We start from the raw sequence: 26,649 nt of genomic DNA, 5'->3' as shown, positions 1-26,649 counted from the left end.
TATAATACATGCAAAAGTTGAAAACGTGTTTTACGAGAACAGATTTTTGTGGACATTATCATTTGCTTTCTAACGTCATCGCTTAGAGTAAATAAAGCTTAACAATCTTTCGAGAAGTTATGTCCAAATTTTTGACAAAAACAACTAGATTTAACCCCTTAGAAAGTTATTAACATTAATCAACAGACAAGGAGAACACTTTGGAGAAGATAATGTGGAAGTCTATACATTTAGGGCTTATGACCAGAGTTATTCAATCATGGGCAGAATGCTAAATGTTACACAGTGGTCACTTAAACCAGCAAATGAGAGATCGCATTTATTATTATTAATATTTGGTTGATTTATACATCGCCATTTTTGTGAAAAATTACCCCAAGAGCGCTTTACAATTGTATACTTAAATTTACATTCTAACTAAACTAAAGTGACATATTATATTTTCTGATTCAAAATTGAGGGTATGGTAATCTAAAGAAGTGAGATTTTATTTAGGATCTAAACTGACTGGGACTACCGATGATTCGTAAGTTTCGAGGCAATTGGTTCCAGGCAGAGGGGCCGGCAACGGCAAAAGCACATCTCAAAATCTAGTGTTTGGGGAGCGCCGGATTGCGACAAGTTTTCCTCATCCTGAATCAAATAGATAAATAGAGACCTAAGAGTAGTTTTTTTTAAGATACGTATTTTCCCTAATACAAAGGCCCGATAGGTATCTTGGAGCCATTTCATGAAGCTATTTGAATACTGTCCAGCAAAGCTAGTATTTTATTCTCTTTTGGCTTTTTAACCAGTGCAAATCTCGAAGATGTTGTGAGATGGGAGAATATTTTTTTAATCCTGAAATAAGCCTTGCTGCTGCATTAAAAACATATTGAAGTTTATTAGATGTCATCAATGTCTAGACTTCCATATTCGCTTCTCTAAAGTGTTTTCCTACTCTGTTGTAATATGTTATAAATAGAACCTACTTCTAATGTTGCAATGACACAACAAATATTTTTGCAGGTCAAAATTTATATTTTCAATTTATTACATTTACCTCTGCGTTCGAGCGGATTAAGAGTATAGTTCGTTTTTTTAAATAGAATCAGAATACTGGACTAGTGCTTTCGACTCCATGGCTACTAATAGGTAAAAATCAAGTGGAGATAAGTCCCCCTGGTAGTTTAGTGGTTGGCGCGCTCGCCTATCATGCTTGAGGTCCCGGGTTCGATTCCTGGGATGGTTGTCATGAAATATTGATTAGAAAGGTTGTTTTTCACTGCAATATTTCATGTTTCTGAACTGGCACCTGAAGCGTAAGGCTGACCACCTTACCTCCATATAACGGATGATTGATAAACATTGCATTTGATATACTAATGCAGTACTCTATGCTCCATTCAGTTCGGACAGTGATAATAATAAACAAAGTGATGTTTCAAATAAATATTTAACATCAATATCCATTGATAAAATAAATGTTCTATTCATTAAAAAAGCAAATTATCACGCCGTTTCCGTAGAGGCAGACAGATAAGATAGAAAGATTCGTTTCTGTTTTTGCATGCAGAACTCACTTCCTCGTCATTCATATATCTTTCGCACGCACTCGGATAATTTCTACTTTAGAAATGTCCATCTTCAAGTATTTGTTGAATTTATTCATGCCATGCCTTTCTCGATCTTGTAGTTCGGAATACTTAACTCGGGAAAAATGGTTGGTACATATCACCTTGTTTTTTTTTTTGCTTTTCTCTATCTTATTAAATACCGTAAATCCGTACTTATGATATGCTCTTGACGTAATAAAAAAAAATAGCCATTTATAAATCATTCGTGACGTAAATATTTATTTAAGACTTCAAGTACAAAGAATTAGTACCTTGACGGACTTATTGATAAAAGCGATAACTTCCAGCCAGCCAAAAACAGGCTGGTCAAAAGAAGAGTTGGTCGAAGTTTTGTACTAAAAACCATAAATGTATATCATTAGATACATACATAGAAAAAATAATAACCTAGTTAATTAAAACTAACAGCTGTTTTTTAATTGGGAGATAAGGCTTGCGCATATTAACTTTTTTTTCAAAGTACATTATAACGACTTTTTCAAATAACGACTACTTCATCCACATACTTTCAATTTATCTACAAATTGCTTTCGTTTTCATTATAAACGTATCGTTAAGCCGTTGTTGTCTCATTGGCTACCTACTTCCCTTCAATTTAGAATGGCATGGAATGCGCTGTGTCGCTACAGATGCGTAATACTACGAACGTAGTATGTATGCAGGTAACATAAGTTAGATCATCGTGAGTCACTCTTGCGTTAAGATAATAGAACCTAAATGCTTTTCACCTTCACGTTTGGGGTCAAATGAGTAGATACAGTAATGATTGAGACTTTATGACTTCACCTTCGTGACCGCAAGTGACAGTAGTTTTGTTTTAGGACGCATGTTGTATGCTTTAATATTATTTTTTTATTTTAATTTAGTAAAATCACGTGACCTAGCTACTTCCAACTCCTTTTTACTCTCTCAGTACTAGGGTCATTCCTCAGATACACGAAGAAAAATAATCATATCTCGTTATTTTCTTAACCACTAGCCAATGTTATATTTTTTACAAGACAATATAATTTTTATTTCGGTAGCTCACACCTCTGCTGACGTTTGTGTTTTATAACGATTGTTTTTTAAAATTATTTTACATTAAAAAAACTTTAAAATAGTTAACTTCTTTCGGTTTTTATACTTATAAATATGTTTAAAAAAAAAAAAAAAACATTTTTTTTAAATGTAAAAATATAGAAAACAGTAATATATGCCTTTTGTTGTCTGTATCTTTATTATTTTACACCTCCTGAGCCCCAATGTCATTCCTGAAGTATATATATTTTTTTGTTAACTATGCATTTTTTTGTTAACTATGCATTTTTTTGTAAAAATATTTAAAAAAAGAATAGAATTTATAAATCGAAAAAACTTTTTTGTATACTCTAGTACTGAGGGGTTGATTAAATAACAAATAACGGTTCTCGAAGGATGTTTAATTCGATTGAAATATTATTTCTGTAATAGAGCATTATAATTCCCATATTATCGACATCCCATTAACGATGTTCATCCATCGCCAATTATCTAAACTTAATTGATTATTCATTTACTTGTTACCTATAACCGATTACGAATTATTTAATCAGTCGAATTTCCATCAATGTTTTTAGCGCATCATATTTTATGTTACATTGTTTATACCGCTTTTCCGACGCCGCGCCGGCCGCCGCCGACGGTGTATTTACCATCACATATAATATCACACGGATTAGCATAATTAGGACAAACTCATTGCAATAACGCGTAAGTTACAATAATTCGTTTCCATAAATACATACGATCACTAAACAATACGGAAGAAAGACTTTGAAACCATTTTTAGACTGGATCTAAAGGAAACAAATGCCTTCCGCTAAGTTTCATTTGGTTTGCTTTCGACCGGGTTATCACAAGAGCCCTTACAGGGCGCTGCAGATTGAATAAACGTTAATTTTAATGACTCCCCGGGGAGTGAAATCCATTTTTTTGTCTACAAACATTCGGACAAACTCAAATATTGTAATAAAACCAACTGGTCCAAGAAGAAGTTTGAAAATTGAAAAATTGTTTTCAGGCGTTGCCTAGTATGTGAAATAATCCAGTCAGATGAATCTCTTCGCAACATTAAAAGTTTCACCTTATTAACTTCACTAAAATCAACAGATGGAGGAATCAAAGAAATATGAATGTTCAAACACAGGCAAAATGGTTAATGTTACACAGTATGTAAAGTAAAGCCTTGTAAATGCCTAGACTTCCATGATCCCTTATTTAAGGTATTCTCCGTCCCTGTTGTAATTTGTTAAACTTAGCTAGACTGAAACTTTCTACAACTTCTAGATGCATGTTCTGCAGTGCAAATGATGAAACACCCAATCACATTATATTTTAATTAAATAATTTATAAAACACTAGCGGATCCGACGGACGTTGTCCTGCCTGAACGTTGGCAAAAGACTTTTCATTGATATATAGGTACATACCTAGATACTTGTTTGTGATTAAATTTCAAAACTAAAAATTGTTAATATTCAAATATTAAATTCAAGTAGGTACCTTGGTACTATTTTATGGTTTAATTTTAGTTTTTCGAATATGGCATTCTTTTTGCAAACGTCAAACTCCGATCTTCTCACCAACAGAGGGGTGTACTTATGTAGAAATACGATTTTTAAAAATGTATTGAATTTAATATTATTTTAGCATTACCAAAAATCCAGTATAAAGAAATAAATAGGTAGAAATTATAAGGGATTTAAGGAAAAAATCTGATTGAGATCCACAAAAAAATGCTGTTTGTAAACGTTCAAAAACAAACTTTTTTTATTTACAAAAAAAAACATTTTCCAATTTTTGTAAATGCATTCTCCTCGAATGCAACCATGGTAGATTGATGAATAAAACATTTATGCTCTTTACTTTTTTTTTTAGATATTTGATTGAAGATTTTAAGATCTACGAACACGCTCAGCGCAAAGATCTATATTTCTCTAAAAATCGGTTAAGCCGTTTAGAAGGAGTTCAGTGACATCACACGTACAGAGGAATTATATATATATTAAGATTACAGCTGCGTCCTCAAGGACGCTTGTTTCACATGAGGATATTAGAGCGCCTGTCCACTAAACAGCCCGATTCTTTAAGAAACGGGGCTTGGGGGAGCAGGAGATTTAGCAGTATGAGAACACTCTTCCTCTACCTAATAGCCAAGCTCTTTAATAGGATTTCCAGTCTCGACATAAGTTTGCGTCTCGAGACCGAGACGAGACTCGAAGATCGAGTCTCGAAGTTTCGAGACTTTTCGAGACTTATAGACTATTCGATAATAACGATAATTCGGATGCAAACTAGTGAATGTAGTAAATAAATCATATCTTAGAACACTATCAACTAAACTTATTATGTAAATGAGTACAAAACATACCAACCAACTATCCCTTTGTATCACAAAAGCCCAAGTAAAATAACATAACAGAACAATCTTCTTAGATCAACAACCAGTTAAGGGTGAATCCGGCTTGCAGCCAGCTGGCATTATGCTTAGACAGAGCTAAGGAAAAATATGTGCAACTTTAGCACACATTCGAATAATACAGCACTGATCCTGCCTCAGTCTTATTTAAAAAATGTAGTTAAATAACAAATACGCGTATCAATAAAAATGGCAAAAGCCGTTTTAATTATTCGTTTTTAAAAATACGTATTGTTAGTCTTGAATTAACATATTTTTTTGAAGAATCTCATTATAAACATGTTTATTTTTTGGGTGGTACCGTGTGTGTTGAATTTGTTCCGACGTTTCGGCTATAATTCATGGTGAACATCTTCAGGGTGAAATCAGCTCAACACACACGGTATCACCCAAAAAAGAAACATATTGATAACAGTGACCGTGAAAACCTTCGCACGTATTTAATATAATTATAATCTTTTAATTAACTAATAGCAATTTATTGATTTTGCTTAGTCAGAAATTTAAATTAAGACATTGTATGCTACTATTTAAAGTAGGTAATGCAAAAAAGTGAATAACATTTACCATGTTACCTGTGAAAGCAAAATATTGTGTAGTTTTATAGTTTTTATAGATGAGTTAAATAAACACCTTAAATAGCCTTAAAAGTATTAAACTTTAAAAAAATATGTAAGCTATTAATATCAGAAATCAAAGGGTTTAATCTATGTCTGAAGTGGTTGAAGTTATTAACAATTAAGTTTTTCTACCGACTTTTCTTGGTGGAACTGCATTTTAATTATAATTATAAAAATACCCATATAGTTTCGTTTCTATTTTATTTATAAATCTTTATCAGTGACCGACATATGTCTGACGATGTCGGTCACGGCGAAACTCGGTCACTGGTAAAAATTTATAAATAAAAGTGGAACAAAACTATGTACATATTTTTATTGTTATAATTATTAACAATTTATCAATTCAGAATCGACCATAAAAAATGTTAATGAAGCAATCGAACTTAGCGATTAATTTTATGGTTTTGTTGCATCACTACAAACGTAATAATTTGCTAAACATGTTTTTCTGTTCCATTAATTTAATGTTTATAGGGTACTTGTTATTACAAAGATTACTCCGTCATCGTTAGATTGATCTACACAATTAGGCGTATTATAAAGGTAACACTGTCCTTCACGTTCATGTTGCAAGTGTTTTTTTAAATTTAACGTCTTTAAAGGTATTACCTACGTATTTAAAAAGTTAATTTTAGCATTCATTAATTAACAATATTTTGAGTTTGTCCAAATTTTTGTAGACAAGGACTGGATTCAACTCCCTGGGGAGCTGTTTAAATTAACATATTACAACAGAGATGAAGAACATTTAAGAGAAGGTACCTTCTGGACAATTTGGACAAACTCAAAATATTGTTGATAAATTACCTGGTCCATGAAGAAGTATAGAAATTGAAAAAATAATATTTTTAGTCGTTGCCTAGTATGTAGGTGAAATAATTCAATTAGATGAATCTCACCCGCATAAATAAAGGTTTCAGCTCTTTAACTTCACAAACATCAACAGATGAAAGAATTGAAGGAGTATAGATGTTCAAATATAGGCAGAATGGTGAATGTTACACAGTGTGTAAAGTGGCCACTTAAACCAGCCATTGACAGGTCATTAGCCCTGTAGTTGCCTGGACTTCTATATTACCTTCTCTTAAATGTTCTTCATCTCTGTTGTAATATGTTAATTCATTAATTAAGCTAGAAAATTTAGTCAAAAGTTAGTGTCTTTGTGATTTTCCATAAATCGTAATTGTTTTCACAAATAATAATTACCGCATGCTAACATCATTCATTTTATTTCAATACTATTTGTATTTTAATTATATATTGTAATTGTTTTCACGAAAACCAATTACTAAGCACTGACATTCTTCACTGTATTAGCATGTTATTTGTATTTTGATTAAGAAATGTTATAATTTTAACGTAAAATAATTACAACGTTCTAACATCCTTTACTTGATTAGATCGGAGTTTCGGATGACTTATATCAAATTTATAAGTAGGTACTTTTAGAAAATTTAGGTTAAGTACATTTCATTATTAGTGTAGCAAATTTAGCAGTTCACATTGAAGTGCTGGTCACGACTCAATGGATGGGAACAAATTATAAAATTTCAAAAACAAGGATAAAAGTAGGCTGAATGTCGAAATGCGGAGGTAAAATTCTGTACGATATGTGTACAAATGTCGAGATCCATGAATTATATAAGTCTGAGTTGACATTATCTACAAAATCAAGAAAGGAGTGCTGCGTTCGTTTTAACATGTAGAGCGAATGGACAGCAAAAGAACGGCTAAAATAATTTTATATGCAAATTTCGATGGATGCAGAAATAAAGAAAATCAAAAAAGACATGACCAAATCAAACAAGTAGTTGAAAATGGACTTGTCAAAAGTGGTTATAAACGTCGTACGAGCTTGAGAAGATGTACAAATGTAGAAAAAGGGAGATCTGTATGCAAAGACAGATGAATGTGGTGCTCTATCTTCTCTGCCTGTCGGCCTCGTGGTGTAATGGTCAGCGCGTCTGCCTACCATGCAAGAGGTCTCGGTTTCGATTGCCGACATGGTTGATATGAAATATTTATTTAAAAGGATGTTCTCAGACAAGAATATTTCATAGTCCCTGAACTGGTACCTAAAAAGTAAAACTGATCATCTTACCTTTATGTCACAAAAATGATCAAGATACGCTGCGATTGGTGCATTAATGCAGCGCCTTATGCACCTTTAGGTGTGAAAAGGGAATGATGATGATGATGATGATGATCTTTTCTGCCTACCCTTACAAAAACGGCGTGATTGTTTTGGCTCTGCGTTATTAATTATTTTGCTAAATCTCCCCCTCCAAGCCCAGATCCGTGAAGTATCATTTATGAAAAATTAACTATTTGTAAAAAAGTCAATTTACAATCAAAATAATTTAGATCTTGATTTTTATTTACAAATCTAATTATTCTGAGTAGAGGCGCATGGAAACCATAATTAGTCTTATGAATACCGAGGAACAGAATGTCATTATTTCTGAGTTTACGTGAATGAACATTAAGAGATATTTGTTGGAGAATAGTCGGGACATCAAATAAACTATTAAGTATCTGAAACATGCAGATTAAATCTGCATTAAATCGACGTTGTGAGAGACTGGATATATTCAGGAAAAGTTCCATGTCTGTATAGTTATAGTGATCTCTTGTGATTCCTAGTTTGAACGCATTTTTTCTTATAAATTTATGCTGAACTGATTCAATGCGATTTATATGAGTAACATATGAAGGAGACCATATATCGGAGGATCTACTTCCAAATGAAACAAATACGCCCGCCCCGTCACCCCCGCACGCACCGCTATGATAAGGGACCTATAACGCGCCAATTACACACATCTTTTGCCGAACATTCGGCTGCTGAATATTTAGTATTCGGCCAAATCGCTATTCGTGTGATTTGTATTATGGCTTCGAAAGACTACATCAAACACATTTGGATGAACAGAATAATATCCAACACCCGTCACCACTGTTCTCTCCCGTCACATGTCAGGTGTTCACTTCTCACGAATATGTGTAATATCTCCGAAATCTCCGAAGTATTCATTCGTCTGCGTAATTCTATAAATATTAATATATTTATTAAGGATACAATATTTTATTTTATTCTCATATTAACAATATTTTAGGTTTGTCCAAATGTATGTATACGAAGACCAGATTCAGCCCCCTAGAGCGTTATTGATATAAATATATTACAACAGAGATGTAGATCATCTTAGATAATGGAATATGGAAGTCTAGGCATTTACATGGTTTATGGCCTATCATTGGCTGTTTTAAGTAGCCACATTACACACTGTGTAACATTCACCATTCTGCTCATGTTTGAACATCCATATTCGAAAGTCAGCAGATGTGAGAAATGCAGTGCCCTATGCACCACTGGGTTTGGAAAGGGGTATGATGATTACGTTAAAAGGAAAAAAGTATTCATTTATTATTCTTAAAAACTTTTTTTTTTTTTCTTTTTTTTTTCTTTGAGTATTTAACTCAATGTTATTTGATTATACTATTTATTGCTTTAATTACTTTTATTTCTTACTTTATAAACCATATCTCAATGTTCATTTCAATCGTAATTTTGTATTATTTTCAATTGGTTTCAATGATTCTATTATTTTATATATTTAAATCTGGCCAACTGAATTTAACAGCAAATTTAAAGAAATAAATAATTAAAAATAAAATACCCTAACATAAACATTAAAAAGGTAGTATTTAGAAATACCTAGTTAGGATTGACAGTGTCTAATATAAAAGTAAATCTTTTCCGAGAATAACGCCTAAAAAAATTACCTAAAGCGTAATTAATAAAATAATCGTTCTTGGAAATTATCTTGTTTATTAATCAAAATTACGAGTTGTAAATTTACTTCAGAAGATTATGTTTTGTTAGTCAATATTACGTTATTTATATCAAGTTCTTAAAAATATCATGTTTCTTATTCATTAAGCGGATGAGGTTAAGTATGAATGACTAAAATGCCTCATGTTATGAAATTTTAAAATACCTTAAATATTTAATTTGCTTTTATTTTGTAATGAATATCTTTCGTGGCTTGGATATAAAAGGGTCAATGTCAGATTTCATCATTTTCTTGCCATCATTTTGTAGAGGGTTGATGTCAATGAAAAAACTTGAATATTTAACTATTTTATACTAACATATATATGTTGTAATGTTTTTTATTCATATTTGCCATCATAGACGTCAAACAGTTCAAAATAAAGCCACACAATGGCTAAATAATGACGATTTACGACATTGGCTCTTATGCATCCTTTATTTTATTTTCTAATATATATTTTTTTATAGGATATTATTTTATTTTCTCCTTAGTGTGTAACATGTTCTTCTATTATACTCGTGAAAAACTTTCGCTGGAAGAATATACTCTTTTCTATACTTATTTTTTTTAGATAATTTCTATTGTTTTTCCTAACAAAAGAAAAAAACACTACAATAAACGTGTTCGTTGTTCGCCTACCAATCTTATCTGTGATGGGTTTGCGACATGGTGGACGGGAAATTTTTCAGGACAGTTCAAAAAACCTTACGGGATTTGTAAGGTTTTTTGAACTGCAATATTTCATTTGTCTTGGACTAGCACCTGATCGCCTTACCTTCATGTAACAGATGATCGAACTACTGTACATTCACGGAGAATGGACCGCTGTGCACGTGCAAACCACGAGCCCACTGCGTGATATCGCATGATTGGCCCATTTTACACCACGGCACGATAAAATACAATACGGTGGATTGATATTAATCGTTTTATAATTTTTTTATTTATATCCCTACAGAGATGAGGTAGAATTTTTTCAAATTCAGGATTATGGATATTCGAACGTTTACAGGGCTTATGACCTGTCATTGGCTGGGTTAAGTTTTATAATTATTTATTTATTTAATAGCTGGCAAACGCAATAACCAGTGCATCATGAAACCGAAGAATCTCCAGTCGATTTCCTTTTGCAGGATTTTTACCTGAAAGGTCTCACTAAATTTGATTAAATTATCATTAAAATTTCTTTTGCTAAGTTTTACTATATTATTTGAATCGTGTTGTGGTCCTGTAGCTAGTGTTGCGGACTCACGGATTAGAGGTCCGAGGTTCGAACCCCACTCTACCCTAACTTGATTTCCATTTACTAAAAGTGAATTATTTACAAGTCGTTGAAAATGGTCACCAAAATTAAAATATTTGGATAAATTATAAGAACGATTTTTTTTTTTTTTTAAGTAAGGCGTTTTTATTGATATTTTCATGAAAACCATTAACTATAGAATTTTATGAAAAAAAAAAAACGAAAAATACAAACTTTATCAAATTTAAATAGATACTAACGAATCTAAAAGATGATATGTGTGAAATAGGCTATTTTCCGTCGGGTATCATGCGGCTGGTTTGTTTATTTGGAAATTCTTGTAATAATAGACATAATTTAGGCCGCATTTGGTTTCCGAATGCAGTGCTCTATGCACCGCTGGGTGCTGCAAGAAGAACGATGACAGTGGGTCTTAATATTAAAAATAAGTAATAAACATGTGTTTTTTTACAATATTTTGAGTTTGTCAAAATATTTGTAGACAAAATACTGGATTTCACCCCCTAGAGAGTCATTAAAATTAACATATTACAACAGAGATGGAGAACAATTGAGAGACGGGAATATGGAAGTCTAGGCATTTACAGGGCTTATGACCTATCGTTGGCTGGTTTAAGTAGCCATTTAACACGCTGTGTAACATTCACCATTTAGCCTATGTTGGAACATCCATATTTCTTCAATTCTTCCATCTGTTGATTTTAGTGCAGTTGAAGAGCTGAAACCTTTATTGTTGTGAAGTTTGAAATTGGAAAATTGTTTTCAGGCGTTGCCTAGTATGGGAAATAATTCGATCAAATAAATCTATTCATAACAATAAAGGATTCAGCTCTTGTACTTTACTAAAATCAACAGATGGAAGAATATAAGAATTATGGATGTTCAAACATAAGCAAAATTGTGAGTGTTACACAGTGTGTAAAGTGGCCACTCAAATCAGCCAACGACAGGTCATAAGCTCTGTAAATGTTGAGACTTCCATATTCCCTTCTCTAAAATGTTTTCCATATCTCTTGTAATTTGTTAATGGGTATTTAATACATCTATAAAAAATGACATTAATACATACCTTAATAATAATAATGAATTGTTCTCTGTGCGTTTTGCTTTGGAAAATATTGTTCGAAGTATTCCCGGGTTATTGGGCGCAGTAAGCATGTTTTATATGTATTATTACTGAGTGAAAACACGCACCGCAGCATCCGCTCGAATGTCCGCAAATAAAATGTACATTTTCATTGTTGCATTCGTAATGATTGCTCTTGGAAGCGATTGGTCGTTTGCAAGATATAAATAATACCACAAAATGTTTTGTACTGTGACAACAAAGCCTTTCCACCCATCTGGGTCAGTGTACGCGCGATTTTACAACTCCGTGTAACGTTACCCTCAATATTTTTCAACGGATGAAGTGAACAAAGGTGAGACTAATAGTTATCGCTGTGAGTTCATAATCGCTTCACGCCCGGTGCTCGCTTGCGTCGAGTCGGATACCACGCTGCCGCGCGCCGCGGCGTCTGGCGGCGCTAAATGCACCATCTGAACGTCAATCCTTTTTCTGCGGCTAGTGCTGTATAGGGCACTGGGTCGGGGCCTGTCAAGGTAATTTATTACATAAAAGCCAATGCAGTGCCATATGCAACACTTGGTGCGGATAGTAAATAAAACAATACAAAAATTTACTTTGTTTTTTTTTGTAACTATTTTAAACTAGAATTATTCAACAAGCATTATCGATAACATCAAGAAGTAAAGCGAATGGACAGTTAGTTGATGGATGCAGAAAACGAGGAAGACCTTCCGAATACATTAAAAACTTTATACAACACTTTTGTACGCAGTAATTTGGAGTTTGTATCCGTTGTGTGGAGCCCACAATACATAACAAACATAGAAAGGATTGAAAATGTTCAACGAAATTTTTTTAAATACCTAGATTATAAAAACAATAAAACTCTTTGTACTTACAGCCAATCCGCCAAACAAAATGGATTTTTTATCCTTGAAAATAGACGCACTGTATCTGAATTATGCTATTTACAGAAATTATTAAATAACAAAGTAGACTCTTTTAACCTACTCTCCAAAATTAATCTTACTGTCCCCATTCGCGTGACAAGAAATAAGTATTTATTCCATCTGCCAGTCTGTAGCACTAACTATGCACAACACTCTTTCCTCTATCGTTCTTGCTCTAACAAATATGTTTTTTTTTATCTATTAATATATTTTACATACCCCTTAACTTCTGAAAAAATAAATTAAGACTTATTATTTCTGGCTGCGATACGATCCCACTTACTATTTAATGATGTACACTCCTGAACACTTACTCTTACACTAATACACATAAACACACATCTACACTTACTCTCATACAAATACACATAAACACATCATTTTGTTGTAACACAATTTAATAATATGTATGATTTTTATTTAGAAACTTTGCTGGTCTGTCTTTAAACTGTATTTAAAAAAAAAATGTTATTATATCATTCTCAACTGTTTGTTTCTTTTAAATAAATAAATAGATAAATCAAATAAAATAAAATAAATAAAAGTCAGAATAATTTGTATGAATATATAGGAAGCGCCGGCTGTATGTAACGACAGAGCGGTGAGATGGTTTATTCTTTGTCGAGTTAACGAAATGCGTAAAATGTATTGCTAATATACTAACAGTCAGCGGATTGTCGATAGTCGACTTTAAGTCTTCTCCAAAACTCGTCTCACTAATAGCTTAGCTGATAAGATAACCCTTTTATTTCAACATCCAATACCGGTACAGATAAGGTTTTAGTGAGAACGTTTAATATAATGTTTCTCATAACGATACTCAACATTACACCTGAAATATAATTTATTTAAATGGAACAAAAATTGAATACGTTTTTTATATCAAAAAAACTATGTATAATCATTTTTTTGTTTCCATTTTGGTACATTTTTTATTACATATATCACAACATCTATTCAAACAAAAAAATCGCACATAAGCATGCGCGGGTATATTATGCAAAATATGGAATGGAATAATGGCATAAATATAATTTGTAATATTTACATGATACACTTAACGTTTCACCTCTAATGGAGAAAGATATCGTGTTCAGAGAGGGTTCATTAAAAAAAAACTATATTAGTTTAGTAATTTCTATACAATGACAGATTATGTATGCCCTGTAAATGTTTAGACTTTTTATACTCCCTTCTCGTGTTTTCCCTTTCTTTTGCAATAAATTTAAAATGCCAATTTCAAAATACAGAAACAGGACGTGCGAATTAAGAAATTATTTTTTCCAGAAATATTTTCAATAAATAAAATTAGTTAATCCAGAGAATGCGCAACTTGAACGTATAATTTTGGATGTTTTACCGTTTGTGCTTGAATATGTAATTTTTGTACTTAGAAAATGACTGATGGTTATTCATACTTTTTTGGCTTGTATTATGTACTATGTGTAATTGTATTATGCTTTTCATACCTTTTTAGCCTTTATGAAACATACATATTGTACATACATTTTGTAAATTTTAAAAACTTTTTCATTCTTGCTTGCAGATATTTGGCTTGTATTATGTAATTTTTCAAACTTTTTCCTTTTCAAAATTTTTTCTTCTATGGAATGTATTTTTTATATATCATTTTGAATTCATTTCCATACCTTGTATTATGCCTATTTTTATATATTTTTTTTAATTTTCAAACTTTTTTTTATTTGTAATGTATCATAATTTCTATTCTGCCTTTGTAAATAATGTTATTTTTTAAAATATAAATACGTCTGCAAATAAATATTTTTATCTGCATGACCCTAAATGAGTTTTTCACAAAATCTCCCTGGAAATACCATATAAAATTATGCATAATATGTTTTCAATTTAAATAAAACAAAAAAAAAACTTAATTTTTATGATTTTAAAAACATGAAAAAATACATTATCAGTTTCTTGTAATAAGTATTTGTTTTGGTCCGTGTTCCTTTAGCATTCACCGTTGTTTAATAAATCTCAAAGTCTCATCATCAAGCCACAGCTTGTGTTTTTTATTAGCTAAGTTGGATGTTACCTCTTGAACATTTTTAATCACCGTTAGCGTTTCTTCCTTAAACGTTGCTATCATTATTTTTATTTGCACCTATATTGATGGTTTCCAGTTTCACTTTAAGCCTGTTTTCTAGATTGGAAAATGTATTTTGGTTAAGTGGAGGAACTGCATCTCTTTTGATGGTTTTCAAATTTAGTCTTATGTTTGTGACTAATATTTGGTGATCGCCGCCGCAATCAGCCCCTGGATACGTTTTTTTATTGGATATATCTAACCTCCATCTTTCTGAAACCATCATGTAGTCTATTTGATTCCTGCAACGATTCGATTTAATAAAAATAAAAACACTAGTTTTTAAATTACTTATTATTTATTTAATTACTGATCGGTTTAGAAACTACGCAAGCTCCCTTATCGAGTTATAAATAAAAACCAGTCTGTAATGTTATAAATATTAAATCGATAAAAACGTGTTATTATTTTAATTTTAATTATATTATTAATACAATTAAAATTAAAATAAAAACACTTTAAGGGTATAATATTTATAATGTTACTGTAAATAAATATTATCATTGATAGCTGCAAGTGCTACAATCATGTTGTATCTATGTTAAGATGGTAACGAGTTACACATAAATAAATATAAACCAAAGAAATATAAATATATATCTTTCTTACGTCAATATTTGCAAGTGTATTATAATTTTATCCTTTTGAAAATTTTTGAAGTCGTATTGTCGTCGTCGTAGAAGTTGATGTAGCTAGTAAGGGAACAACGTGTCTATTTATTTCACGTCAGTATGTAGGTGCCTATATTTATTATTTATTCTCTAGTTCACTATTATTCATTCAAATAATTGTTTTAAAATAACAAATTCACGGAAAAATTGTTTGAGGATAAGAAACCTCATTGAAATTTGCGGTTGACGTCTTCCGCTGTGATTAAGTTCCAAGGTATATTAATTGTGAAATTATTGGGTAGATAATACTATTGGTGATTTCATTTCCGTAACAAGTAATGAATTACACACAGTTAAGACGCAAATCAACATTGAATACACATAATTTATCATAAGATAAACCATATACCCCAACTGGATTACGATTTTCTAATAGTGAGTTATTTACAACTCGTTAAAAATGGCCCCTAAATCCAAATATTTGGGTAAATAATTAGAACCCAATTGTTATTTTTTCAATGAAAAAAAAAATTGTCTAGGATGCTTATGAAATAGAAAATTTATTTTTTAATTATAACATAATATATACATTATGAATGAGATTGTCTTCAAATTTAATTGTTATGAGTAATTTTTAAAAACAAAGATTGCTCGCGGGATTTGACGCGAATTACAAAAGACTCTCCAGAAAATTACATTTCAAGCGGATGTCGAGTTTTGAAAAAGCGTGAGTCAATTGCTTAGCACATTTTCATCACCTCTTTTGTAAAGCCGCTTTTGATTTTCATCTTCATTATAATCTTACCCGCGCTATACATTCAATCGTGTATAGCGCACTGCATTGTGAATGCAGCGTATTTCGATCATCTGTTACAGGAAGGTAAGGTGATCAATCGAAGTTTTATGCTTCAGTAGCATGAACATGAAATACTTTCATGTAAAATCGCAACCTTCCTAGCATTCGAACCCTGGACCTCAAGCGTGGTTGGCGAATGCGTCAATCGCTACAGTTCGAGGGGGACTTTTCTCCTCTTGATTTCCCCCTTCGAGTCGAAAACACATGTCCAGGATTCTGGATCTATTTTATTTTTTATTTATTTTTTTATTTTTTTATTTTTTATTATTTACATACAAAATTTACATTTTTTTATTAATTATTTTTTATTTTTTTACAGGACTCACCAAGCCAATTAATATGGCTTGTCGGTAAAGATCCTTTACATTAAATCATATGATAGTCCTACATAATTGTATAATAATAATTACTACTAACTCAAATATAAGGAGCGAAAAAAAGTACAGATAATTTATGCTTTCAAATAAATATTTAGAAAAATGTTTAAATAAAGCAAAAAATAAGTGAATGATAACGCAATTATAAGATAAAAAATAAATAAATACAGAACCGGAGTACCAAAATTAAAAACACAAGTGTGTAAATATTCATTTGGCACAAAACATTTTTTTAAAAACATTATTTATTAACATATCCATATCTATATCTAAGTCTATATCTATATCACATCCTCATCCATATCCATACATATACATACCCGTACATGCACACATACATATCCATACATACATATATACACATATATACACATACATACATATTAAAATACATATACACATATAAACATCCATGAGAATATTATTATTTTTACAAATATTCAATTTTATTCATATATAAACTCCTGATCGAATAGCCAGTCTATTATTTTGCCCTTGTCACTTTTGGTAGTGCCATTTCTCAGATTGTTTGGTAACAAATTGAACATATTGAACATTTCACTCGCGGAACGGTATTCTTCATCTGCCTGGACACAGGCTTTTTATTTAAGTTTCAATTAAATATTAGTTCGTATTTCTGTTATGCATTTCATTTGCGCAATCATGTAAGTCAGTATTGGCAAAAAACGCGTTTAACTCTTAAAGGCTCAAAAAAATACGCGCGCGGCTGTGTTGGGTCAAATTAGACCCAGTTTTAAATGTCGCCTTTTAGGCATTTTTGTGGATTTTAAAATATGATTATTTTATCACAATATGATCTAAATCACGAAAACATTTGTGGTAAAGTTTTGTGTACAGTTTTTCATAATTTAGTTCAGGAAAATGATACTTTTTTACAAAATCGATCATTTACAGTGGATCTTATCGATCCATCTCCGGTAGGTATAAGTTAAGAAAGTTTTTGATTATTTGCGTGACAGTTCAATGACACGCGGTTATGTGATAACTTGGCTTTATGATTCTTGCTTTAACTTAAGAGAAGTAACGTATGGACGAGCATAATAATCGGCATATGTGAGTTGTATTTGGTACAAACATACATACCATCACGCTTATACGCGTACTTACATATGAGCCGAAACGAACAATAAGGCTTTAAATGTCCATGATTTATGTAAATTAAATAAATAAATTATAATTAAGCAATCTCTCATACATTCATAAACTACAAAATTTATTTAACTTTTAAGGATTTAAGTATCACTTGTTTTTTATTTCTACAATAAATTGAATATTTATTCAGCAATGTTTAGCGTGTGTCTAAATATTTTTTGACAGGCTGGATTTCACTCCCTAGGGATCTAAATTCTAAATTACTACCTAGGGAGAGAAAGAAAAATCCAGCCGGTCTGCAAACAGTTGGACATATTCAAAACATTGTTAATTGAAATAGCTGGTATGAAAATAAGTATAAAAATTGAGAAGTGTTTTCGGGTGTTGTCTAGTATGTGAAACTTTTAAGCCAGATGAATCTCATCAACATCAATAAAGACTTAAGCTCTCTTATTTATTAATATATTTGTTATTTTACAATTTACGTAATATTTTTTTTATATCAAAGATAATGTTCTCTCCTTTACTTCACAAAATTCAACATTGAAAGCATCCACCACATACCCGAATCCGTTTTAAAGACTAAATGTATTTCTTCGGATTCACTCATACAAGCAAGTTTTTTTTATTTATTACGAATTGATTATATTTCTTCCTCTACCAACCAAATTCAGTAAGGAAAAGCGCGAACAAATATTTACATTTACAACTTTCGATTTCCCTTTCGCTGTCGCTCTTCAAACCCCTTCTCATCGTCTACAGGGTAGGAACAAGGGGAAGTATGAAAATAAATAAATTATTTACGCAATTCGAACCCCTTTATGTCGTCAGTGATATGAAACGTTAGTTTCTACTCCCTGGAGCACCTGAACGCCCCCAGGTGACACTCAAGGCCGGTCACCGGCAGTGCACCCAAAAGCAGTAGACTTATCCAAATAATTCTGGTTGCAAACCAACTTTTGCCACCACTCATACCTACTCAAACTTTAATTATTGAAGAATTTTACTCCATCAATCGAAGGCAATAAAGGAGATGTATATTCCGTGATCAGGGAAGTTCTCAGCAAAAGATGCCCACTGACAGGGGCACCCACAATCGAAAATCTCAGGCCCCAGACACGTCCGGTGACTCCTGTTTAGTAAAGGATTATTACCCTCACCTTCCCTTAGATCGGGACAAAGACGGCACAAACATGACCTCCTCACCTCGACTAGCATGAATCCATTCCTCCCGTATATGTGTTATCTACAGGTGCAGTAGGCCTGGAAGTTATCTCGGTCGAGACGAGAGGCCGCCGACAGGTCCCACCTTTGAACCCACCCTTCCACAAACGCAGAAAATGCCCTCAAGTTGCTCCTATTTGCCACTAGCTCGGTACACCAAACATGTCTCGGCACATTGCTCAGACTACAAACCATAATGTCCCTCTCCGTGTCCAAGAGTGGGCCGTCCCACAAAATGTGGGACGCTGTTTGACGGAGTTCACCGCAAGCACACGCTGCGCAATGCACTAGACCCAAATAAAAAAGTTTTGCGCCAAACTCGCCGTGTCCTGATAGCTTCTGAACCACGTTGTGGTTCAAGCAACTCGTATCCAACTTCAATCTTATCGAAATGTCCGGGAAAAACAGCATATGTATGTCTACAAAAGTCAACAGATGGACAAGGTTGAAGAAATGTGGACGTTGAAACATACGCAGAATGGTGAATGCTACATGGTGTCTAAAGTGCAAAAATAATTTACCTCTTTGTTGCAATAAACTATGATATTAATTCATATTTCACATTAGGTGTTTAAAATAATTTCGTTTTATTTATCTTTATTTAAATCATTTTCCTTGGTTATGTATTTAAATATATTAACATGGGTTTCTTTTGTCATTGTTTTATTTCATTAGTAATAGTTAAAATAGTATTTTTAATTGATTCTTGAATAAAGTAGTAAATTTAACTTCAAATAAAAATGTATAATGTTTCAAATCATTCAATTCATATGTTGTAGGACCGATGTTTTTATTAAAATATTTTTTTCTTAGACATACTTCTGTGATTAATGTACTTAGTTTCGAGCCTATTCGGCCTTGTCATGTTATGGCGCTGTAGCTTAGCCGGTGGCGATTGGTTTCGTGAATGGAGGATCGTGGGTTTGGGAAGGCAAATTCGCGCAAAATCTTTCAAATTTCAAATTATTTTTTATTTATCGATTCTTTACGAACTTGCTGTTGCAACGTACACAATACATTCAAACGAAAAACGAACAAACTATCACACCGTAGGAGTAGGCAGGATTGAACATAATATCACTTTGAATTTGTAAACAGACCTCGCTTCCTCTACATTTATGCATATCATGCACGCACGCCGATTGTTCCGACTTTTTATCAAGTCCATCTTCAAATATTTGATGGATTCGGACAAGCCATGTCTTTCTCGTTTTCTGCTCCCATCAATATTTGTTTCGTTATTATTTTTAGCCGTACTTTCCTTGTATATTGTTTTCTCAATTTTATTTCTCATCACCAGGCGTTTAAAAATGCTTTGCAGGCTTTGTTGAACGGTGATTAAAATGTAAACAAACACAATGTGTTATTAATTTCACAATATTCCAAATCATTACAAATTAGGTATTCTTTGACAATATTGTAACTGACTTCTTTGATTTCAGCAAATATTTGCCGTATTGAATTTTCGAAAAAATATCAATTTTGTAAAATTCCACATTTGCATTTGTAGAAAATGTAATATTTCAGTTTTATTTAGTTGAAAATGCACGTAACCAATGGTAATGAACGTTTTCAAGAAATTTCTAGAATCAAAACATTGTTGTTATTGGTTTCGTCACACGTACGTGTATTTACGTATACATATTCGTGCACATTGTTGTAGGTTACACTATTACACTCGGGCCAGGTATTCGTTGAATATTTTCAAAGTGCTGTCATCGCAAACCGGTTATTCAACCATTGATAAAGGTGTAATATAAACCTCGTTAGCTCCACGGGCGATCAACGACTAACCCGCAGTTAGGCTATGCAGAAATGCCGGGCTTAGATCACTCACATGCGTTGATCATAATCAAACGAAAACGTATTTGATGTTTACATATCTGTGTTTTGCGCACGTACGATTGTAATAGAAAGCAACAGTGAAGAGTTTTATAATATCGTTAAACCACATCATTCATTTTTTTATTCGGTACATATGAATAAAAAAAACATCGAAATCCGTATGTTCTCAATCATTAAACTCCTATTAGAATTCCTTGAAATTCACCTTATTCGTCGGTGACCATCATTACATGACATTGGCAGAACACCAAAATGATGATACGCTTATAAAAAAAAGTATATTTTACTATAAACCGTGGGTTTTTGGAAACATGCTTATTAAATTATTTACGGACGAATTAAATTAAATATTTTCTTTTTTTGTTTGCTTTAAACAAGACTTTGGGTACTGAACTGCTTTATTTAATTGCGTGCCTTAATTTTTACAAATAACGGAAAAGAAAATCTCAGTATTCTTATTTAATGCATTTTACGTATTTCATCTAAATGACTCAATAAAATAAGTGTCGGATATAATTTATGCATCAGTGTGTACCTGGCTATGATTATATTTCAGTGTAATTTAGTATTAAGAATGCTCAACAAAGGGTACTATCATAGAAGCGTCATTTGATACGATTACCTACATTATGTGTGAATAAATTGCACAATAATACAGGAATATCATGTCTCAGGTATTAATGATAATATTCTCTGCCAGTGATTATTGCAAGATCAAAATAACTAAAGTAAATTGATGAGATGATTTCTGTTATTTATTTAAAACTAATGTATGCTGCAAACCAATATTGTGTATTTATTACCGTTATTTAATTTACACCATCTTGAAATGGTCGGATTAGACCCAGTAGTATTGAAAATTATTAATTTTCTGTCTGAAAAGTAATTTTTATGCATCATTTTCTTCAACAAAATAATTAAAAATTGTACACAAAAGTTTATACACGGTTTTTTAAGCTGGCTTTTATCTGACCCACCATCGCCATGTGTGTATTTTAATGAGCCATAAAAAACATATTTTTCCATGGTAGTCTCGCGAGCAGAAATCCGAAGAAGACTAAACATCTTTACTTTAAACGAAATCAGGAGTATTTTTTAAAGCAATTTAGCGGGTATTTATCTGTAATTTTACCAAATATTTTGACTTGCTAGCCAGTTTTAATACTTAGTCCTGAAAATAAGTGGTAGGGGAAGCAAATCTCGGCTCCCTGATCTTGAGTTTATATATATAACCCATAATGTCACTGTCCTTACATCTGAATTTTAAGAATTAGCATTTAATTTGAATTGTAAAATTTAAGCATAGTTATTGAGAGTTTTGAAAAGGTCTATCGATATCTTCCGCCAGCATTCGAATGCAATTATAAGTATTATTTATTTAATTACAATTTTTATGTTTACATTTGTTACGTTTTTTATTACATAATATATTATATCATTTTATTTATTTATAAACACAAAAAAATCCCACATAGGCATGGCCTGTGCGTGGGTATACTAAATCTAGAATACACGATGAAATCTATGGTGTAGATGCATTTATAAATACATATTTTTTATTGAATTTGTGAAACCACTATATTTGCGTGTGATAATAAAGCCAAAGGTTGCAAGTAACTCGAAATCTTTTGATTCCTTGAGGTTGAATCTGTTTAATCCTTTAAACCTATTTTACATAAACTACACAACTGTTACAAACTTGTAGAGAAAATATACCTCCACATTATATTAAACAAGTTTGAGTTGACCCAAATTGATGCGGTTTTACTCATAGTTAAGTGATAATCGCTTTACCACAACAATATTTTTACTAAATTTAATAAATTATTGCCAGTGATTATTTCCACGTACCCAAAAACCACTTCGATGACCGAGGGTCTCCCTATTGATTTCGTTCACACTTAAAAATAGAATTTTTTTATAAAATCGAGTTACTTTTCTAGATTTCAATTTCATAAGCGGCGATTTGAATTTGATTTAACTCTGCTGGGTTAATTTCCCCTTTCACTGCGGGTTTGCCAATTTGTATGGATGGCTATTTCGGATATTGTCATTCTTTTATCATGACAACATTGCAATAATTACAAGAACAGTAACTGAAAACTGTGTTGATTTCCTTGTATAATCCTAGGGGAATATTTAAGTAGTGTCAGTGAAAGTGCTTCTTCCACATACCCATAACCGTTTTAAAGACTGTGGGTCTTCCTATCGGTTTCACACATCAAAAAAAAAAAAAAACAATTGTCAATAAACAAATTATTCTTAAAATTTCATGTCGCGATTTTAATTAAATTTAACACTAATACTTTTACTGCCCCTTTCAAAATGAGTTTTGGAAAATTGTGTGGAGGGCCTTTGTCGGATATTGTCATTCATTCTCATGATCATATTGCAAACTCGAATTGTAGCAAAAACTGTGTTTACTTGTTTCGCAACAGCCTGTCCATTGCCCATTAAAGTAATTTCATAAATTTAGTATCATCAGATTAAATCATTATTGTCATTATATTAACATTTATTTACTCCGACGCCCTTCATATAAGTCACTAAAAGATTAATTCCATATTCATGCATGTAACACCGCTTATTTAAAAGTTATAAACTACATAAAATTACTTAAGTCACAGTGAAAGCATTTTTTGCAGGATAAGTATTATCAATAATCGCCAGATACTTAAGTGATTTCTGCTTCCCAAGTTGAACATACAGTGTTTACAAATTGCCTCCAAGCTTTTTAATCGGTATCCAAGTCCGGAACGTCTTCCCGTGCAAGGTTCGCGCCTTGATGTTTACATTTCAGATATAAGCGACGACAAACTGACAGCAGTAGACGTCCATGACAATAGAACCTGTTGCCTGTAAAGTAGGCCAGCGTGGTAAGGTTCGCTGGAGATATCCGCAGTATACGGGCCAACCAACCGAATCGCCTCCTCTTGATGATTGCAGTCACCGGAGTGTGCTGCGTAAGTTGTCTTATTTCTAAATTCCTTACAAAGTCAAACCACCGCACTCGCCAAGTGATTCTGTGATGCATACTTAATACAATCATCGTTCCAATTCTACAAACGAAAAGACATGTCCTCGGCACGTGTAACTCCAGTGAGGTCACATGATTTTTTACTGTTTATAATGTATACGCTGAGAGAGTCCTCAGTTCCAGAAAAGTAGATTTATGTAGATGAGCAGCAAATAAGGAGTGAAAAAATGCAAAATTGATTAAAATGGCATATTTAATTATTATTTCACTTTCAATTACAGTTTAATATACTTTTATCTGCTATAAGTAACTTATGTAAATAAAAAATACTCCTTTTGTTAGTCTCTGAACTAGTCTAAAAGCAATAATACGCCACTCGCTTATAGAGTCGCCCACGTGAACAAAAACCCTTATACGATTATCAATCACGAAGTTAATTAACAAGTTAGTTAACAATTTACAGCAATACAACGGGCTGTAGGTACTCAGGTCGAGAATGGCAAGCGCAAACCGGAACCGCCCGTTGCACGTTTGTTGTTAAAGCTTTTGTTTTATGCAATAGAGCGAAAGGGCATCTCTGTAAGCGGGTAGCGAATAATTACTCTGAGAAACTACCGGATAGTAATAGTCATTGGTAGAATTCATTACGCATACTCGCATCCATACCACTCAAGTTGGAATTCAAGATTCTTAAAACAATTGTCGTTGGCTGGGGTTGGACATTCTGTAAGAGATATTTGTATTGTATTTTATCTTTATTTAGTCCTGAAAAATGAAAATAAATCGTAATATATTTTAATTCAAAATTCGCATTATTTTCGAAACATGGAAACTCGAACTGTTCTTGAACTTTGCAACAATGGTGATTGGACTCATAAAGGTAATAAACCTAAATCAGTGATCGAACATCCCATTTCCAAGACAAACAAAAACTATTTTTTCCGAGTACCTTAGCCGTGTACATGACATGTAAGGCTACTAAATACAGGGGTCCAAAAATATGTTTAAAAAAATTGAAAAACATGGAAACTCATTAAGTACTTTTAAGGCTTTTTAAAATATATTGTTTTGAGTTTCAGTCAGTCTCGCCTTAGGAAGCACGAAATTGTCTCCATTTCTCGCTTGATGTAGAAGAAAACGAAAGTTGTTTTTGCATTAACTATTAATACTTGTATGTTAAAACAAAAAGTACCCTAATAGGCACATACCTATTCTTTTACATAATTATAAAAACATATTTTAATAATTTTTTTTTGTTTGATATGTTTCTTCAATTAAAAAATATTAAATTTATCAGATCAATAAAAATAAAACCACATTTTTTGCCTGGCATCTTTAAGACTTACAACCCTGTAGAAAGGTGGTAACGTATGATATGTCACTTTTTATAAGTTTGACGGGCTCTAAAAAATCAGAATTTTAGTTTTTAGTTCTAATTCTAGTGTCAGTAGATGCAATAAACATTTTTTTTCACTATATCAAATGTATAATATGTATACACAAAATGCTGAAAATTTTCAATTCATTTCCAGACTTCCCTGACATACCATATTTAGCCACCTAGAACAAAGACGGTAAAACAAGATATGTTTAGCATATCATATATTGCCATAAACAAAAACGGTAAAACATAATAATGAATTGAATTCAATAAGGGAGTTTAGTGCTACAGGAAATTGGATATAAAACTTCTTTTAAAAGGGTTTTTCGGTATTTTACATATCATGAATTGTCAACCATTACTCCATTTCTAAAGATGTCACGTCTCTTGTAATATCTTGTTTGTTGTTAAGTACCATACCTTGAATTGCCATCATTGAAAATAGAAAAATAAACATATTATAAAGTGATACCGCCAATATTCTCCATCATCATCATTATTCCCTTTCCGCACGACAATGCATTGGTACACCAATCGCATTGTATCTTGATCATTTTTGTTACATGAAGGTAAGATGATCAGTCTTACGCCTCAGCTACCAGTTCAGGTACTATGAAACATTATATTCTTAAAACACCCTTTGAAATAAATATTTCATACCAACCATGTCGGGAATTGAATCCGAGACCTCTCGCATGGTAGGCAAAGGCGCTGACCATTACACCACGAGGTCGCTAATAATCTCCAACCCTATTAAACGAAGACACGTCATATTTTGCCATGTCATACTTAGCCATCTTTCCGAGAGATAATATTACTATGTCTCTGCTATACTGTACTAACTCGGGCGCCGAAAAACGTGACGTTTATTGCTTTTATAAAATTCGTGAATTAAAGCTTCACTTGCCTTTTTTTTCTGTATATTCCAAAAATATTGTTTAAGTAAATAAATAGAAGAACAAAAGAGACATATAAAAAATATTTAAAAAAACTAATCATTTACAAAAAATATAATACTTGAGCGGATCAATTCTGATCAACGTCGCTCGGCGGTGACTCGAACGTAGTAATCCCCGAGGTAAGTTTTCTGTTGATAATAAATTCTGATTGCTCTAACTTAATTGCTAAATCAATTATTGATTCTCGATAAAGTAGCAGACAGCTAATGATATAGGTACTCCTGGGGATGCTACACGAGAACGTTTTATATCGACCAAGTTTTTAAAAGTCTGTCTGCGGTTTTTGTCTGTGTTTTGTGATATATTAATATCATTTGACCATACAAGTTTATATATCATTCATAAATAAAGATGCTACCAATGATGTATTATTATATAAAAACGTTACGAGCACGTAATTGT

The 26,649-nt window shown here is 32.2% G+C and overlaps 1 protein-coding gene across 2 annotated transcripts in view; it reads left to right on the top strand.

Moving 5' to 3' along the window:
- The window catches only part of LOC148284824 (Krueppel-like factor 7), a 325,790-nt gene that overhangs the window by 123,060 nt on the left and 176,081 nt on the right, over positions 1 to 26,649 (top strand). The window contains exon 1 of one of the 2 annotated variants that reach the window (XM_088234231.1): positions 12,276 to 12,383. The exons of the other annotated variant lie outside the window; for it this stretch is intronic. The gene's annotated coding sequence lies outside the window, so the exon portion shown is untranslated. Of the gene's footprint in view, positions 1 to 12,275; positions 12,384 to 26,649 lie in introns of those variants that run through there. 2 annotated transcript variants of the gene reach the window in all.

The sequence above is a fragment of the Micrasema longulum genome, unplaced genomic scaffold, assembly GCF_059751315.1.
Source record: "Micrasema longulum isolate JH-2025_06_02 unplaced genomic scaffold, ASM5975131v1 h1tg000086l, whole genome shotgun sequence".
In the NCBI taxonomy this organism is placed as follows: Eukaryota; Metazoa; Arthropoda; class Insecta; order Trichoptera; family Brachycentridae; genus Micrasema; species Micrasema longulum.
This window is presented reverse-complemented; position numbering and strand designations above follow the sequence as displayed.